This window comes from Leuciscus leuciscus (assembly GCF_965113295.1).
Source record: "Leuciscus leuciscus genome assembly, chromosome: 16".
Classification (NCBI taxonomy): domain Eukaryota; kingdom Metazoa; phylum Chordata; class Actinopteri; order Cypriniformes; family Leuciscidae; genus Leuciscus; species Leuciscus leuciscus.
The window spans coordinates 8,117,864-8,136,577 of NC_138740.1; the positions used below are offsets into that span (position 1 = coordinate 8,117,864).

Consider the following 18,714-nt stretch of genomic DNA (forward strand, 5'->3'; position numbering starts at 1 on the left):
AGATGATATTTGAGGTATAACCATTAAAAACTAAAGCCACATTCTCTCCAGCGCAACTTCCTTCCCTTCACAGCGGTGCGCTGTCATTTCTCCCTAAAACCCAAACGTAACGTCAGAATCTGCACGATCGTGATTGTTGTAAAATATAGTCTATACTGATGCTAAACTGCGGGACACGTTTGATAATAAAAGGCTATTAAAAGTACCAAAATTGACGCAATAGACGCTGATCCAAAGGCGGCGCGCGCTCCGAAACACACCGCAACGAGACAAGCAGCAACGTATATTTTGGGCTTCGTGTGCGCATCTAACCGATCAAATTTACACACAAATATGTCAAAATGGCCTTCTTGGAGATTCACGTAAACAGTTTATTCACTTAACTACAGTTTATGTCTTAAATGGGTGTAAATAGTTTTGAGAAAATATGATGCGTAATAATGATTAGATCTGCATTTGGTCTTAAAGAGGCAGCAGTCTAATAAACCTGCTGACGATTGCTCCATTAATGTGAATCAAACAACAAAAGGCAAAGAGAAAATCAGCGCAGCTCTTGAATGAATAATTTTGGCTTTTATAAGCTTTAATCTATCTATGATAAACTATGCAGTGTTATTTTACATCTGACTTTATTAGATGTCTTTTTAGCCCATATTACTCCTGAACAGTAATCTCAGTAGACATTACTGAAATTAAAGCACTGGGTATATAATTTGTATATTTGTTTTATTGTATACTTTTTTTTTTTTTTTTGACCATGTGTTTGTACTTTGTTTTTGGTGTCCTATGTCTTCTGTATATAAAACACAAAACCCTGCACCCTTCTACATAACATACATGTTTTATTTGTTTTGTTAAAGCATTGCTTTTATATATATTTAACATTTCAGAATATAAAGCAATATTAATTATGTTCTAAATAATTTTTCCCCTTTTTTTAAAAATAACGAAAAGAACCGATAAGAATACCGTTAAAGTACCGGATCGATAAGGAGTATCGGTAAGAGTAGTAATACCGTTAAAACCTTAACGATACCCATCCCTACTCAGCAGTAACTATTGTTTTACAACACTTGTGTGTGTTTACTCATGGTTTATGAGGACATTATTTGGTTAATGAGGACTCATATAACTATTGTATGTGACTCAGCAGTAACTATTGTTTTACACTTGTGTGTGTTTACTCATGGTTTATGAGGACATTATTTGGTTAATGAGGACTTGTATGACTATTGGATGTGACTCAGCAGTAACTATTGTTTTACAACACTTGTGTGTGTTTACTCATGGTGTACTCATGGTACTATTAACACACACAAGTGTTTTTAACAATAGTGTACTGCTATATCACATTTAGTAGCAATAAGAAAATTTTACTTTAGATCATGTTTTAGCGTGTGTGAAACTTCATTGAAAAAAGTATTAACGAACCTCTTTAGGAGACGTGACTTTACTTCCTGTCATGGCTGGAGCGACATGGACAAACTGGAAGACAGAAACAAAGAGAAAAGAGCAATAATGTGACTCAGCAGTAACTATTGTTTTACACTTGTGTGTGTTTACTCATGGTTTATGAGGACATTATTTGGTTAATGAACACTTGTTTGACTTTTGTATGTGACTCAGCAGTAACTATTGTTTTACACTTGTGTGTGTTTACTCATGGTTTATGAGGACATTATTTGGTTAATGACGACTCGTATGACTATTGTATGTGACTCAGCAGTAACTATTGTTTTACAACACTTGTGTTTGTTTACTCATGGTTTATGAGGACATTATTTGGATAATGACGACTCGTATGACTATTGTATGTGACTCAGCAGTAACTATTGTTTTACAACACTTGTGTGTGTTTACTCATGGTTTATGAGGACATTATTTGGATAATGACGACTCGTATGACTATTGTATGTGACTCAGCAGTAACTATTGTTTTACAACACTTGTGTTTGTTTACTCATGGTTTATGAGGACATTATTTGGTTAATGAGGACTCATATGACTATTGTATGTGACTCAGCAGTAACTATTGTTTTACAACACTTGTGTTTGTTTACTCATGGTTTATGAGGACATTATTTGGTTAATGAGGACTCATATGACTATTGTATGTGACTCAGCAGTAACTATTGTGTTAAAACACTTGTGTGTGTTTACTAGGGGTGTGACGAGACGCTTACTCCACGAGACGAGACACAACACGAGATTGGGTTCACGAGAACGAGACGAGATTTTTACACAATTTTTAAGAAATCCTCAATGATGAAATATATGAATGGAAAATAGTATTTTATTACAAAATGCAATACAATTTAGGTGCATTTTCAAAGCTACTTGTAATGAATGTTATTTTACTTCTATTTTAATTAATTCTATGCAGTACAGGACATGCATGTTGGAGGGGGTAGGATATAATTATAAAATATGATTTTTAAAGTGACCTATAGTCAAGTCAAGTCACCTTTATTTATATAGCACTTTTTACAATACAGATTGTATCAAAGCAGCTTCAAGTTCACAGTGATAAAAATAATTAAATAAAACATAAATTATGCAATATACTTTATTTAGTGCTAATAAAATTATTAAGCCTATATTTGGAGAGAGAAAGAGATGTTTATAATGTGAAAATATGTCAGTCATCTTGTGATAGCGAAAATATGACTAGACTACTTGTTCTGAGCAGGTGCTGTCTGTCAGTGTAACGTTACAGGCTGTAAAAAACTTTAGGTTAAGTTATAGACACTCATGAAAAACTGATTATCTGGGAAACATTCTCTTACAAGCAGTCCTGTCATCGTTTGTGTTGAACAAGTTGAGAATTTGTTGTAACATTAAAACAGGAGATCATGACTTACTCTGTGTTCAAACTCAAAGTGATGCTTGGAGCTCAGGTCACGTTCTCTGTGGGTGAACGATTTTCGGAAGATGTAGCAGAATATTATACTGTCTATGAGCAGAATCGAGTAAACAATTCCAGGATATGCTTTTTTTTTTCATTGGTGTTACCCATAGACTGTAAAAAATAGGTGTTACCCAGATACAATACTGTACTGATTAGAGGTCGACCGATAGTGGATTTTACCGATAACGATAGCTAGGTTGGGCCATACTTGCCGATAACCGATTAATCAACCGATAGTTTTTAATATTGATACTGGATAAAAAACAAACATAACACTCAGAGTAAAACAGTGCTGAACTTTATTATAAAAATAATAAAACTGTATTGAACCATGAAAACATGCTAAATGAAATAAATATATAATATGAATAAATATTGAAGTCAATAAAAGACATTAATTCAAACTGAAACAAAGTTATACTCTAAATAACAAATAAAACCAGTTACATTCAAAATGTAACTGTTTAACTGTTCTTTTTCAAGCCAACTTAATGAATAAAAAAGTAACAAAATTTGATCGGTATAATATTTGAGCAATACAATTGCACCTTTGACCCAGTTTGATAGTGCATTAACTATGGTTAACAAATAAAAACCTTAATTTAAAAATGTAGTACATGTTAATTAACAAATAATGAACAATCCTTATACAGAAGTTATTAACCTTCGTTAATGTTACATATGGAATTTTATTGTAAGTGTTATCATTTCATATAAATCCAAACAGTCATGCTTAAATATCTACAATGCCAGAGCATTGAAATGACATAAATATTAAATGTATAGTCTCACACTTTTGCTTCTATTTTATAAACACTTGATGATTATCTAATCAAAATAACAAAACATATTAAAGTGATGATGAAAAAATAACCGAAATCGAATGCTTTTCTGATTTGTTTGTTTCTGTCAGCTGTATGCACATATCAGTTTGCTATCTTACGTCTCTAGCTTTAAATATGCAACTTCTCTGCATATTAAATGCATAAAAGTGACCAGCTGGATATAAACTAATGCAAATAGAGGTAACAATTGTGACATTAAACATTCGGGTCGGACTTGCGTTTATTTTTGTCAGTGTTTTAACCGCTTGAGGTAGGCTACTACTAATGTTAGCGTCCTCTCAGCCTCGAAGGCAAACAAACATACTGTTGTGCTGTTCTTTCTCTACTAATGCAGCATTTAGTCAACAAATTAATCACTTTATAATGATATGACAAAATGTACTGTATACATAGGCTACCTTTTAGCTGTCGGTGCTTTAAATGCGCATCTGATGTCAGCGCTCTCCACGCAGCGTGTGCTCTCAGTGCAGCACGCAGCATCACGTGTCGAAATAAACAACACGAGGCATCAGCGATAGTTTTTATTACACCTCTAGAGGCCGCTCTTGTACTGCATGATGCCAGCAGACCCTTCTCAGCTCTCTCTTACTGTGTAATGAATGACTTCTCAGCCGCTCCAGCAACGGACGCAACCAGGAAAAACTATCGGTATGTATTTTTGCCGATAACGATAGTTCCACCAATCAACTATCGGTGCCGATTAATCGGCAAAACCGATGAATCGGTCGACCTCTAGTACTGATTGGCGGATCAGACGCGACGCGCTTGATTACTGCCGTTTCCATAGTGAGAGCTGCGCGCGGCCAGATACATTTAGGGCGCTGCGGCATATTCAATATATAAATATTTTTTTCCGCGTGAGAAATACAATTTGAGTGTGTGATAAAGGCCAAAATGAGTGACTGTCACGCTCAATGCGTAACACTTCATACGCTCCATCACGCTGACATTACAACTGAACTCACGAGACAACTTTTCACCTCGGCGAGAAATCTCGTCACGTTTTAATCTCGCGAGATCTCGTCACACCCCTAGTGTTTACTCATGGTTTATGAGGACATTACTTGGTTAATGAGGACTCATATGACTATTGTATGTGACTCAGCAGTAACTATTGTGTTAAAACACTTGTGTGTGTTTACTCATGGTTTATGAGGACATTACTTGGTTATGTGACTCAGCAGTAACTATTGTTTTACACTTGTGTGTGTTTACTCATGGTTTATGAGGACATTATTTGGTTAAAGAGGACTCGTATGACATTGTATGTGACTTAGCAGTAACTATTGTTTTACAACACTTGTGTGTGTTTACTCATGGTGTACTCATGGTACGATTAACACACACAAGTGTTTTTAACAATAGTGTACTGCTATATCACATTTAGTAGCAATAAGAAAATTTTACTTTAGATCATGTTATAGCGTGTGTGAAACTTCATTGACAAAAGTATTAACGAACCTCTTTAGGAGACGTGACTTTACTTCCTGTCATGGCTGGAGCGACATGGACAAACTGGAAGACAGAAACAAAAAGAAAGGAACAATAATGTGACTCAGCAGTAACTATTGTTTTACAACACTTGTGTGTGTTTACTCATGGTTTATGAGGACATTATTTGGTTAATGAGGACTTGTATGACTATTGTATGTGACTCAGCAGTAACTATTGTTTTACACTAGAGCCCGACCGATAAAGGATTTTTAAGGCCGATACCGATACAAATATTTGGTGATTTAAAAAATCCGATATTCCGATATATCGGCTCGATATATATATATATTTTAATCCAGAAACGTGTAACAAAACATGAACAGATTTTCCCTAACATTAGTTATTTGTAGTTATTTAAGAGTCCTCAGCCTTACTAAAATAATATAATGCAGTTTAAAAATAAATTTTTTTTTTTTTAAATTAACTTTAGTGTCACAACAGAACAGAATATATTAAAGTTCTGATAAATATAATGTATATTAAAAATACAAACTTAAGATATGAAACTTAAAGTCCTTTGAACAAAAAAAAAAATCAACTATTATTATTAATATTGACAGTAATCATTTTTAAAAAATCAATGATGATGATATTATTATTACCTTCATCATTTGTATTATTATTAAACAAGACAAAGGTCACTCCTAATTCTATCCATCTATTCCATCAAGCTAACGTTACAACAAACCATTTTCAATCATCATTTGCTGCCTGCCTTCTAAAATCTACTACTTAGTGATGCACTAAATACATTATGTGAGGTAATTAACACATGGTTACCGAGTCGATCATTCCCTGGGATGCGTTTTCATGAAAATCGAATGTAAAGACTTTTATCTCTAAAAACAGATGATCTTATAACGCTAGTATATGGGGCACAGAGTAAGTAAAAGTAAATCGCTAGTTAATACCACTAACAAGGCTCAAAATAGCCTCACACTAACACGGTAGCATAATGAGGGTCCCTACATGCAAAACGAAGCATTGAGAACTTTGTAAGTGTACAGACAGTTTAATAAGAAGATACTTTATAAAGACAGTACATTACGCGTTTACAGGCATCATCTAGGAAAACAGTCTCGACTTGTCGAGTCACGAATGCTGTGCTACGTTAGATTTCACAAACGTAATTCCTATGGACCAGCTCACTTAGCACGGCGTTCGTGACTCGATGAGTCGAGACTGTTTTCCAAGATGACGAATGGCTGTAAACGCGTAATGATTATCCAAGGCATGCATGTTACACACATAGACATCATATATAATATCTATGGTTACACACGTCACAGACTGTATTTCTGGTTGACCATTGTGTATTATAATAGAAGTTAACTAACTAATTAAGAGAAAGGCTAAGGTTTATGGGAAACAAAAAAATAACTTACCTTTGACAGTATTTATATATCTCCAGGTTATTATGTCTTTGTCCTTGTCCATTTTAACAAAAATCTCTGCATCTTTTAGAGGATTTGGTCCTCTGATCCGATGACTCCGAACCACTACAAAATAACATGTTAAGTCAGTCTTTACAGATAAACAGTTGTGTTATTTTTTAGTTTTGTATTTATAGTGTTTATATATAATATTTATTCATACTATATTATGAGGATATTTATATAACATGTTATTATAAAAATTAACATGATATAAAAAAACATAAATAACATATTTTATGTTAAATATTAACTATTATGATGTTAAAACAAAAATAATCATTAGGTAATTCTAACTAAAAGCGACACTGAGAGGCAAAGATGAGTGTGCGATGCTCCACACATGTTAATGATAAGTTTGTGTGGAGCAGCATTAACAGAGCAGAGGGTTCCTTTTAATAGTTATTTGTAATTTTATCTATTTACTTATTTAATATTTAAAATATATTACTTGAATAACTTGTTCTCTGATCTTCTGATAACCATAAAAAATGTACTACAGCTGCCAAACAAAACGTCTCCGGTTACTTTCGTAACCTCGGTTCCCTGAAAGGCAAGGAACGAGACATTACGGATGTCGTATATGGGAACTCCTCTCATCCTTCACTTCCGCTGAAATCTTATAGGCTAACGCCAGCAGAGCTGGCCAATTGACGCAAATATGCAAATACTGAAACACCGTTGCAGTTATAATGCAAGTGCAGCGCCAATTCCCTTCAGAATCGAACAACGCTAAATAATAGCGAACACGGCGGCGAGCGTAATGTCTCGTTCCTTGCCTTTCAGGGAACCGAGGTTACGAAAGTAACCGGAGACGTTCCCTATCAAGGCTACGGAACTCGACATTACGGATGTCGTATATGGGAACTGTATAGAATCCCGCCGTGGCAGCAACTATTGAACAGACCCAATACAAACCTCGCCCCCAGAGTGCAAGCGCCTGATAGGCCGAGATTGACAAATAGCGAACCTCTAACCTCTGATAGGTCCAAAGGGACCAATCACAAGCTTACCAACACTATATGGAATTTGCATATCCCGAGCAGTATATCTGGGGGAAGGTTGCACTGTAGACCAACAGGGCAACAACAACAGAGAAAGCCAACGCATAGCGGTGACAATAGTACAACACACAAATAGCACACAGAACAACTCATGAGCAAAGCGCAGAGCAGCTCTCTTAATGCTGTGTAAGCGATCAACTCACCGAAAGCACTCGAGACGCTACAGAGGGTAAATCCAACTTGTAAAATCTGGCGAACGTGTTCTGAGAAGACCAGCCAGCCGCAAGACATAAATCCTGAATAGACATACCCTTAGTCCAAGCCCACGAGGAGGCAATCGCCCTAGTCGAATGGGCCTTGATGTTCAGGGGACATTCCTGTCCCAGGCAATCATAAGCCAAAACAATAGCGTCCACGATCCAGTGAGCAAGCCTCTGTTTTGAGACCCCCCGTCCCTTGTTGCATCCACCAAAGCACACAAACAGCTGGTCCGATTGTCGAAACGCTGCCGAGCGAGAAATGTATTCTCGGAGCGCTCTGACTGGGCAAATAGCACTCTGAGCATCCGAACCCTGAGAGGTTGATGGCTCAGCGGACAGGGCAGGCAGAGAAACAATCTGCGCTCTGAACGGGGTATTGAGCGACTTAGGAACGTAACCCGGCCTCGGTCTGAGAGTAACATTACAGTTTCCCGGTCCAAAGCGAATACAATCTTCACCTACAGAGAAAGCCTGTAAATCCCCAACCCGCTTCGCCGAGGCGAGAGCGAGAAGCAGAGCCGTTTTAATCGATAGTTCCTTAATGGCAATCGAGGCCAGGGGCTCGAAAGGCGGTCGTGACAAAGCCTCCAAGACCAAAGCTAAATCCCACGGCGGCACAGAAGGCGGCCGTGCAGGGCACAATCTCCTAGCTCCCTTGAGGAACCGTGTCACCGACGCATGTCTACCGATAGACTGTCCGTCAACAGGGGGGTGAAACGCGGCAATAGCGGCCACATAAACCTTCAGAGTGGATGGCAGGCTCCCTTCATCCATCCTATACTGAAGGAAGCGTAGAATATCCGACACAGAACAGTCCGCTGGGTCTATGCCGACATCCTGACACCATTTAGAGAAAACACCCCACTTCAGAGCATACAGGCGCCTGGTGGACGGAGCTCGCGCCTCCGCGATGGTATTCAAACCCGCGAGTGCAGCGCGTCCCGCCCGCTCAGCGACCCTGTAGCGGCCACACATGGAGGCTCCACAGCGCGGGGCTGGGATGCCAGATCGTTCCGCTCGCCTGAGACAGAAGGTCCTTCCTGAGCGGAATCTCCCATGGCTGCCCTGCTAGTAACTCTACCAGATCCGCGAACCAGGGCTGATTCGGCCAGTTCGGGGCTACCAGAGTCACCGCCGCCTTCTCCTCCCTGATTTTGCACAACACCATGGGCAAAATTTTCACCGGAGGAAAAGCATAGAGACAGACTCTCGGCCATCGCGCAGTCAGCGCGTCCACCTCCCGGGGGGAACGGGACAGCGAGAAGAACATCTGACAGTGCGCGTTCTCGCTCGTTGCAAAGAGGTCGACCTCCGCCCTGCCGAAACGATTCCATATCAGCTGAACCGTCCCGGGGTGAAGCCTCCACTCCCCCTGGGGAATCCCGCTTCTCGAGAGCATATCCGCCCCGCGATTTAGAACACCGGGGATGTGCGCCGCTCTCACCGAGAGGAAAAACCGGTCCGCCCATAGCAGAAGGGATTCCGCCTGCCTGAATAGGGCTTTGGAATGTACACCGCCTTGGCGATTTATGTACGAGACCACGGAAGTGTTGTCTGTCCGAATCAACACATGCCGCTGCTCCAGCTGAGACCGGAAGGTTTTTAGAGCTAGAGAGACCGCTTCTAGTTCCAAGCGATTTATGTGCCACTCCATCTGCTTCTCTGACCACCGACCCGAGGCGGGCTTGCCCAAGCAGACCGCTCCCCATCCGGTGGATGAAGCGTCCGTCAGGACCTCCACTCGCCGCGTCACTAAGCCCATAGGGACACCTGAGCTGAAGAGATCTGGGTTCCTCCACGGGGCCAGGGCGCGGGCGCATCCGCTGGTGACCATAACGCGCCTGTGGCCAGAATACCACGCACTCGGGGGAACGCGCGCTTTCAGCCAGAGTTGAAGCGGTCTCATATGCAGCAGCCCCAGATGACACACCGAGGAAGCCGCTGCCATCCGTCCCAGTAGCCTCTGAAACTCTTTTAGCGGGACGAGCCTGCCAGGTCTGAAGAGACTGAGAGAAGAACTCAGAGCCTCCGCTCGCTCGGGGGAGAGGCGCGCTCTCATTCTCACCGAATCCAAGCACACTCCCAGGAATGTTATCGTCCGGCTCGGTGTGAGCACACTTTTCTGGACGTTCACCCTCAACCCGAGCATCTCCAAGTGTCGAAGGAGGGTATTCACGTGGCTGACCAGCGTTTCTCTCGACTGAGCGAGAACTAGCCAGTCGTCCAGATAGTTCAAGACGCGCATTCCGCTCGATCTGAGGGGTGAGAGTGCCGCGTCTACACATTTTGAAAACGTTCGGGGGGCTAGGGCCAGTCCAAACGGAAGCACCGTATATTGGTACGCCGAATCCTCGAACGCAAACCTCAGGAATCGTCTGTGACGCTTCACTATCTGAAAGTGAAAGTAAGCGTCCTTTAAATCCACTGAAGCGAACCAGTCCCCGGGGCGAATTTGCGCCAGGATTTGCTTCAGTGTTGTCATCCTGAAGGCGCGCTTGTGAAGCGCTCTGTTGACAGGTCTCAGATCCAGAATGGGGCGGAGACCCCCTCCCTTCTTCGGCACAACGAAGTAGCGGCTGTAGAACCCGCTGTCCCGCTCGCTCGGGGGAACTGGTTCTATAGCCTTCTTCTCGAGCAAGCTGCACACTTCCTGCCTCAGCACATGAGCGTTTTGGGGCAAAGTTAATGACTGAATTACGCCGCGAAAGCGGGGTGGTCTGCGTTTGAACTGAAGTGTGTACCCGCGCCGAATTATATTCAACACCCACGGCGAAATGCCCGGAATAGCTTCCCACGCTGCCTGGAAACGACTGAGCGTGGGCTGATCTAAACCTGCGGTCATCGCCGCTGCGGTCATGGCCGCTATGTGAGTGCTGGGGGTAGTTATTGACCGTGACTCTGCGCTGCTCGAGGGCAGGGCGGGTAACACAGTGTGTGGTGCAAGAGGAGAAAAAAGCTCTGTTTGTGAAGTAGTGATTTGCTTTATTTGAACAACATTCACAACATTTGCATACACAGAACAACTGCACGCGTCGCTCGCAGAACTCTGAGGGACGAAGTGCACTAGAGCGCGCCGCTTGAACGCGGGGCCGGCCTGACGCTCTTTCCTCCTCTTGCCCGAGCGGTCAGGACGACTGCTTGGGCCTGGCAGGGGACGCGGTGGGCTTTCTGCGCGGGCTCCTCTGCGTCCTCCTGTTACCTGCCCCTTGCCACTGACCGCTGCGGCCCTTACGGGCATCCTGTCCCGGGCGGGGTGCTGCCTGTCTTCTGGCCGCAGCCTGGGGTTGGCGGCCTGAGGCTGAGGACGAACGAGAGCGCGGCTGCGGCGGCGGCGGCGGCGGCGGCGCCCTTCGCGGAATGACGTGGCTCATAGCCTTGGCCTTTTTCTGCGTCTCGGAGTAATGTCGGTTACTTTCTCCATGGCGTCTCCGAACAGGCCTGCAGGGGAAATGGGCGCATTCAGGAGCGTCTTCCTGTCGGCTTCCTGCACGTCTGACAGGGTGAGCCACAGATGCCTGTGGAGGACCACGAGGAAGCCCATAGAACGGCCGATCGCCTGGGCCGAGCGCTTCGTGGCCAGGAGCGCGAGGTCCGTGGCCGAACGGAGATCTCGGATGGCGTCAGCGTCAAGAGAGGCGGCGCCATCCAGAGACTTCAGCTGCTTTGCCTGGAGCACTTGGAGAAGGGCCATAGCATGCAGCGCGGATACTGCCTCCCCCGCGGCACCGAAGGCTTTGTTGGCCTGGTGGGCCGTAAATCTGCAGGCTCGGGACGGCAGGCTGCGGTCCGAGCCCAGGGCGGGAGCCGACGGGCAGAGATGAGCGGCGACGGTCTCCTCGACGGGGGGGATGGTGAGGTAGCCGTGGTCCCCCGCCTCGTCCACGGGGGCAAACATAGCCTGGGTGGAAGTGAGGGTGCGCGCCGATTGCGGGGCCGCCCACGACTTCACCACGTGCTCATGCACGTCGGGAAAAAACGGTGTTCCCCTTTTCGAAGCGGCCTGACGGCGGCTCGATTGTAGGAACCACGTATCCAATTTGCTCTTTGATGGTTCATCAGGAGCTTTCCAGTCGAGGTCCAGCTCCTCGACGGCCTTAGAGAGGACGCGGAAGAGCTCGTCCTGCAGGTCCGCAGGGGTGTCCTGCTCCGCGGCCGCCAGCGGTGCGGCCTGCTCTGCACCCCAGTCGTTCTCGGAAGCCGACAGCGACATGGAGTCGTCCCCCTCACTCACCCCGAAGGAAACGAAGTCAGCGACGTCGCGAGGGGGATGAAAGGTGGGGTCGGGGAAGCTCACCGGGGAGCGAACCTCGACTCTGCGGTTGGGGGGGGCTACCAGCGGCTCAGAGGCGGCGGTAGGCCCAATCCCCGCTGCTGCGCGAGCTTCCTCCCTCCTGGCTCTGAGGGCTCGAAGGGATAAATCCGCGCAGTGGTCGCAGGACCCTCCGTCCCCGAGGGCTGACTCAGCATGGGCCAGCCCCAAGCACGCGATGCAGAACAGGTGCGTGTCGGTGGGGGCGATGGGGCCCGAGCATAAGTTGCAAGTAGTTGCCATCGGATGCAGGAGACAGTGCGAGTATCTCCGACGCAACTTCAACGACGGCGAATAATCCAAGTTTGTAGTATCAGCTTTCTAGCACACGATTTAAGCGTGAAGAGAGAGATTCTGAAGGGAATTGGCGCTGCACTTGCATTATAACTGCAACGGTGTTTCAGTATTTGCATATTTGCGTCAATTGGCCAGCTCTGCTGGCGTTAGCCTATAAGATTTCAGCGGAAGTGAAGGATGAGAGGAGTTCCCATATGTATATACGACATCCGTAATGTCGAGTTCCGTAGCCTTGATAGGGAACCAGAGAGAAATGTATTCATAAATCTTTAAAACAATCTAATTAAATCTTAGACACAAAACATTCAGCCAGTAAAAAAAAAAAATATATCCTCTCAGATATATATAATATATATATATATGTTGTCTCATTTATCATTGTAGCCTTAGTTATGCTGATTTTCTGTATACTGTGTATTTATTTTTGGACTAATAGTGGTTAATAAAGTCCAATAATGGTATGAGAGAGTGTCAGTGGTAATATCATTGTGTTCCTGTTGGTTAATGTTAGAGGATCTGTGTAACAGCTAGCCTTAGCCTGACAGTTAGCCTGCCCTGGACCAGGCTAGTTTTCCAGCATAAATTGCCAGGTTAACTGAGTTTGAACTATTTTAAGTTTGCTTTATGAAACAGAATCCACCGACAATAAGTCTGACAAACCAAAATAAGCCTGGCTTGTTTATGGAACAACCCTCTGCTCTGACATGCACACACATAACCTTAACCTACACTCATGTAAATAATTAAATTGCATACTGTATATTAAACCTGCAAATGGAGTACTTACAGCAATGGCGCCACGGACTCCTGGCCACCCCACTGGCCACCCCGCTGGCCAGTATAAATTTTAGTAGCATCAGTTATGCATTTCATCCCTAATGCACAGCCAGGCAGGCAATTAAGCCGCTCTAGACCTTCGATCGCACACAGTAGCCGCCAGTACTCCCCCGCCCCTCCGTCCATGCCGCTGTTGCGCGCTCAGACAGCAACAGCTCAGCGCGTGCCCGTCGGTCAACAATTTCAAAAGAAGTTAAGAAAGAAGACGAAGAAGACTCCCGCGTCAGTTTGGGTGACAAGGGCATCTGAAGTCATTCCATAGCTTAATGTGACGGACAGAAGTCTATTTACATCATTAAAGTTTACGGAAACTCATTTTCTCTCCTCTGTGGCTGTCAATCATTCTCCATTCAGTATTCAAACAGCGCGCGCGCCTCTTCCGGTTGGATGCACGGTAAAACTCTCTCCAATATGATATATTCACATTATAATGCATTATCTGTAGATAAAAGGCTGTGGCTTTGCATAAAATGACTTTATTTTGTTGGAGTTTGTTGCTGTTTTTAAACGACTCACTACCGTCACGTGTGCTTGTTAGATCACACACATCACAAGGACTATGAATAGGCATCAAACGCACAATAACTGGAATTTAAAACTGTGAAACAAATGATCAATAAACTGTTGGACAGATAGACACTAGGATTTGTGCGCTCGACATTTCTTCGCTTTGTGCCGTGAACTCTTAAATGCGCACGTTGTGCAGCGCAGCCTATGAGCGCAGCGCTGAACACTGTGACTCCATGTTGCTTTGAGCACATCATTCTGCACCCGCGATGCGCATACGCGCTTTGTGCGCTCTGTTTTGAAGCGTTTCATATTATCATTGTTTTGCGCACTGAAAGATTATTAAAAGCCTATATTTTTTATACCTAGTCTGCTCAATACATTTAAAATAAGCATAATTTAATTGTATATTATTTCTTTGTAGTGTAGGCTATATAAATACACTTCTGAATTCTTGACATTAATATATAAATATAATATATTTGTATCTGCCAGTATCTGCTTTTCCCCAGTAACTGTTTTGTTTGCAATAAATGTACACCTTATGCCAAATATAATTGCAAAATACAACAGAATTGTTGTGCAACTCAAAATGTTAACTGTACTGTTATTAGTCTATGCACATTATATCATTAGTAACATTAAATATAACACAATAAACCATCATATAGTATATCAGTAGGAGTTTCCTTAAGTCTTTCTAAAAGTTTACTACAGGCCGGTTTACTACAACAGTAGAAAAAAATTCTGAAATTATGGTTTATAGTTTTGGTGTGCCACCCCAAGATTTTAAGTGGCCCCATCTGGCCACCCCTATGAAAAATGTCTGGAGGCGCCACTGACTTACAGACAAGAAACAGCATGAGAGGGAAGATTTGAGCGATTGTGGGTGGAGGTTTGCAGGTCTCTGAACACCTTTGAAATCTTCTCCTTGAATATGCGACAATTTCACATCTACAAACCAAACTTAGAATTTTGGTAGTGTAGGCTACATGTTGAATCTCACACCATTTCATGTTTAGTTTAATTTAGTGTTCATGTTGATACTGTTAAACTAACCGACAGTTTCTTCAGGGAAGATGCATTTAGTGGCATGAGCATTTGATATGTTTTGAGTGCTGCTAATCCAGAAAGCAATTCATACGCGTTTTGATAAACAAGTTAATTAAATGGAATTGTATTTCTATGGTCATGGCGTGAATAAAACTAATTTTTAAGCGTTATTTAATTATAATAATATATAATGTTTTATGTATTCGTCATTAAATGAAAAGAATTGCTGTTAACGTCTTTTCTATTATTGTGGGATATGTAGTTTCTAGATGATTCTCGTGACGCTGAGTTGACTGCGGAAGTACTGCACTGCACAGTTTACGTGGAGTTTACAGCGTTATTTGTCCTGAGGTATTCTAATCAAATGTAATGTTATTTTATAGCTGTGTTGATATTTGTCTGTATTTTTGCTAGCCCAGCTGCACTCTACTCTGTCGTCATTATAAAATGACTCTGTTTGAGAACCATATAAATGCCTCTTGTCCAAGTAATTAGGTGTATGATCTAATTAACTTAACAGGCTTTCATTAATATTGCAAGAAATTAACAAGTTTTGATTGTGTGCACTGATATTTAATTAGACTTTTATATCATTTCAAGGCTACAAGTCAAAGCACTGGTCCAATATGTCAAAGATGGAAAGGATGAGTATTCTAGGAGTGAGGAGTTTTGGAGTTGAGGATAAAGACAAACAAGTGATCTCCTTCTTCAGCCCTCCCACGGTGCTTGTGGGACCTAATGGAGCTGGAAAAACGGTTTGTATATTGCTGTCAGTCATTATTTACATTTAAACCTAAGACAGCAGGTTTGAGAACCACTGGTCTAGGGGAGGAACACAACAGCAAACTGGATGGTGATGAAACAAGTGTGCTATAGGGATCTCCCAGTCACGTGACCCCTAGCCGCGTGTCAGCCATTTTGACGGAATACTATTGCACAAGCGCACATACATGAGAATGCAGATTATCACGTTTTATGGCTGCGAATTGATTAAAATAATGAATAATGGTCACTGTATTAATTATCTTGAGCCTGCTGAAATGTTCCTATAAATATATTTTCTTTCCAACTGTGCAATCTTAATAATAAATAGGCTAAATATATTTATCCACTAAGCTGCAGCAGTCTATGCTCGTCTTCCCATTAAGTTTTTTTTCTCTTTCTGACATTTCATATCTGTTGTTAAATTTTGGAGGGGGACCGCAGCAAGTTGGGGTAAAAAAAATAGCTAAAAAAATTTGTTAATATGAGTATTGTTATGAAATAGCATTATAATAATTTGTTGCATAGTCTATCTGAACATTATAGCCTACTTTTAATGCTAATATTTTAGAGATGAACTGATTGATCAGCTGGTGACCGGTTTTATGCCGGTCAAATGCACTCGGGCGCCACATGATTAACATCGCACAACATCAGCATCACACGTGCACACGGAACGCACATGTAGGAAACCTTGTGAATTTCGGCCGTTTCAGACCGCAAGCGCGAGCGGCGCGTTACGAGTCGTTCTCCTTTCCCAAACCCCAAGCCTCTCTCCAAGAAAGTAGCCTAATTATTCCAAGGGAACAGAACAGGTACGGCACAAGGCTTCAGCCTTCGCCTCCCTCCGACTTCAGCAGGCTCCTTGAGCTCTTCTGGCACAAAGTGCCGACTGCACACCTGTGTATGGTGAGATATAATTAAATTGTCTCTTCTTATATTTATTATCCATTTCTTTCTCTGTTTTACGTCGGAAGGGAAAGTATGAAAACTAATGATTGAAATAAATTTCGCTGAGGACGAGCACTGAGGGACACAACAGTGCTCAGCTGATGTCCCCTCACAGCGCTGAAATTTAAATGGCTTTTTCATTTCGTTAACTTAAGTTATCATTACTTTATTTTCACGTATTGAATAAATAATAAATTAAATAAATAACTTCTAGTTCAAACTTTATCTATTAAAAACCACTAGAGTCTCAAGGAGTCTTTACCTCACGGATTTGAAGGTGCCGCCCACTAACCTAAAAGTACCACAACATCAAATGACGTTCTACCGCAAGTTTACGAGCTGACTTATCTTTATGCGCGTGCATATAGTCCATTCTCCTCCCCCTTCACATCGGTCACAATCATTTTAATTTATACTTTACCTTTGCAGTTTATATAAACCACACCTCACATATTTCAACAGGGAATCTTGCTTTATTATTATTTATTATGAATTTCTTAAATAAACAAACTTCAACAACATAAGGGCAGATCCTTTGAGCGCTGCTGATGACGCTGTGAAGTGACGCTCGAGTGATCAAGTATTCCAATGGATAAAAAAAAGCTTTCATTCGATTCCTCCATCCTCCTTTTCTTTCCTTGCAGCCTTCCCTCGTATCCTACAGGGGGTGGAGCTGAGACGCGAGGAAAGGTAACGAGGATGCACAAATAAGAAATGAGAAGCACCCCCTGTCTCTGGCCCTGACCCAAATGGCACACTTCATATGCACTTTCGGTCTTGTGGACTTACAATGGCTGCCACATGCGCGTGTCCGTTAAGTCCGTGAGACCGTAGGGTGTCCCATTTTTCATTTTAGGCCTCAGAAGGGTGCTCGCGAGTGCCCCCTTTGCAGTCGATATGTGCCCTCGATGCGCACTTTTGCCGAGCACGCACTGATGCGGACTCCGCAGCAGACTTCTTCCCGACAGTCAAAGTGCCATTACGTCACGAAAGTGCGGACTCGTAGGAAGACCACGAGTGCTTAGTGTGCCATTTGTGACAGGGCCTCTCTCTTGAAGCCAACACGGAAGTGAATTAAACTGCAATTCATCGACTGGCTGCTTCAGGCTGGATGCAAAAGTGAGTCAAATCTGTATCTCCACCATGTTAAAATACTGTGAGCGGGATACTGTGAGCGGGATACATTTTTTTATAAATCAATCGTTTAAATTATATTAAGCCTAAAAGTTCTCCATAATTAAGGGCGTGGCCCTTGAGTGACAGGTGGATTGCGGCTGCCGTCAATACTAGCAGTTTGTCTGCTGTCTGTGTCTGTTAGCGTCACGTCACCTCAACTAATCCCAGCCTCTGAATTTGGCATCTCTGCTATGTTTGTGCTTATTTCATACAATTTAGTTCACGCATTATACCTTCGCCCACGCCGTTGGATTCCGTCGTTGTCGAGTATCGAGAGAACAACCAGCGCTGTTTTTCAGTTGTTTTCCTCTGTGAACATGCACTCATGGATGTTTGACAATTTCATTGCTTTTTGGAGTTCAGATTTAAAAACATCTATAGATATTGAGGCTACACTCGTTCTGCGGTACCGCTGCTCTCACGGAACAGATTGACTAGATATGCTTATTTAACTTTTTAGTGTTACATAAAAAGTACCGTCAGATGAAATCCTGCAAGTGTCAGTGCTTTCTCCCTCCATGCAATAGATGCACACCTTTGAATGAGCGGGGATTTCTGGTGCATTTACTTGAACTTCTTGGGTAATATCTATGGTTTAACCCATTACGAACTGCCAATACCTATGGACATTTGCACACATAAGCCCGCACCCCCTCAATCACCCCATACCCCATGAAGAGCAGACAATTAGTGCAATTAGTCCACCTCCTCCTACCTGCACTCTGTAATAACTACAGACACTTTAAGATTTTAACGTTTAAATGGATTTTATGTATATATATATATATATATACATGTAAATATATATATATATATATTGTCTTTTTTTATTTACATTTTAATGAGAGAACATCATTTGTTTAGCCTATTTGTCTTTT

General features: G+C 42.7%; 1 pseudogene across 1 annotated transcript in view; it reads left to right on the plus strand.

The window, feature by feature from the left end:
* Positions 1–15,259: 15,259 nt before the first annotated feature.
* Positions 15,260–18,714, plus strand: part of LOC309477810 (DNA repair protein RAD50-like) — a 43,165-nt pseudogene continuing 39,710 nt past the window's right edge. The window contains exons 1-2 of the transcript in view: positions 15,260–15,298; positions 15,548–15,702. The product of the transcript in view is annotated as a DNA repair protein RAD50-like (transcript). The remainder of the gene's footprint in view (positions 15,299–15,547; positions 15,703–18,714) is intronic.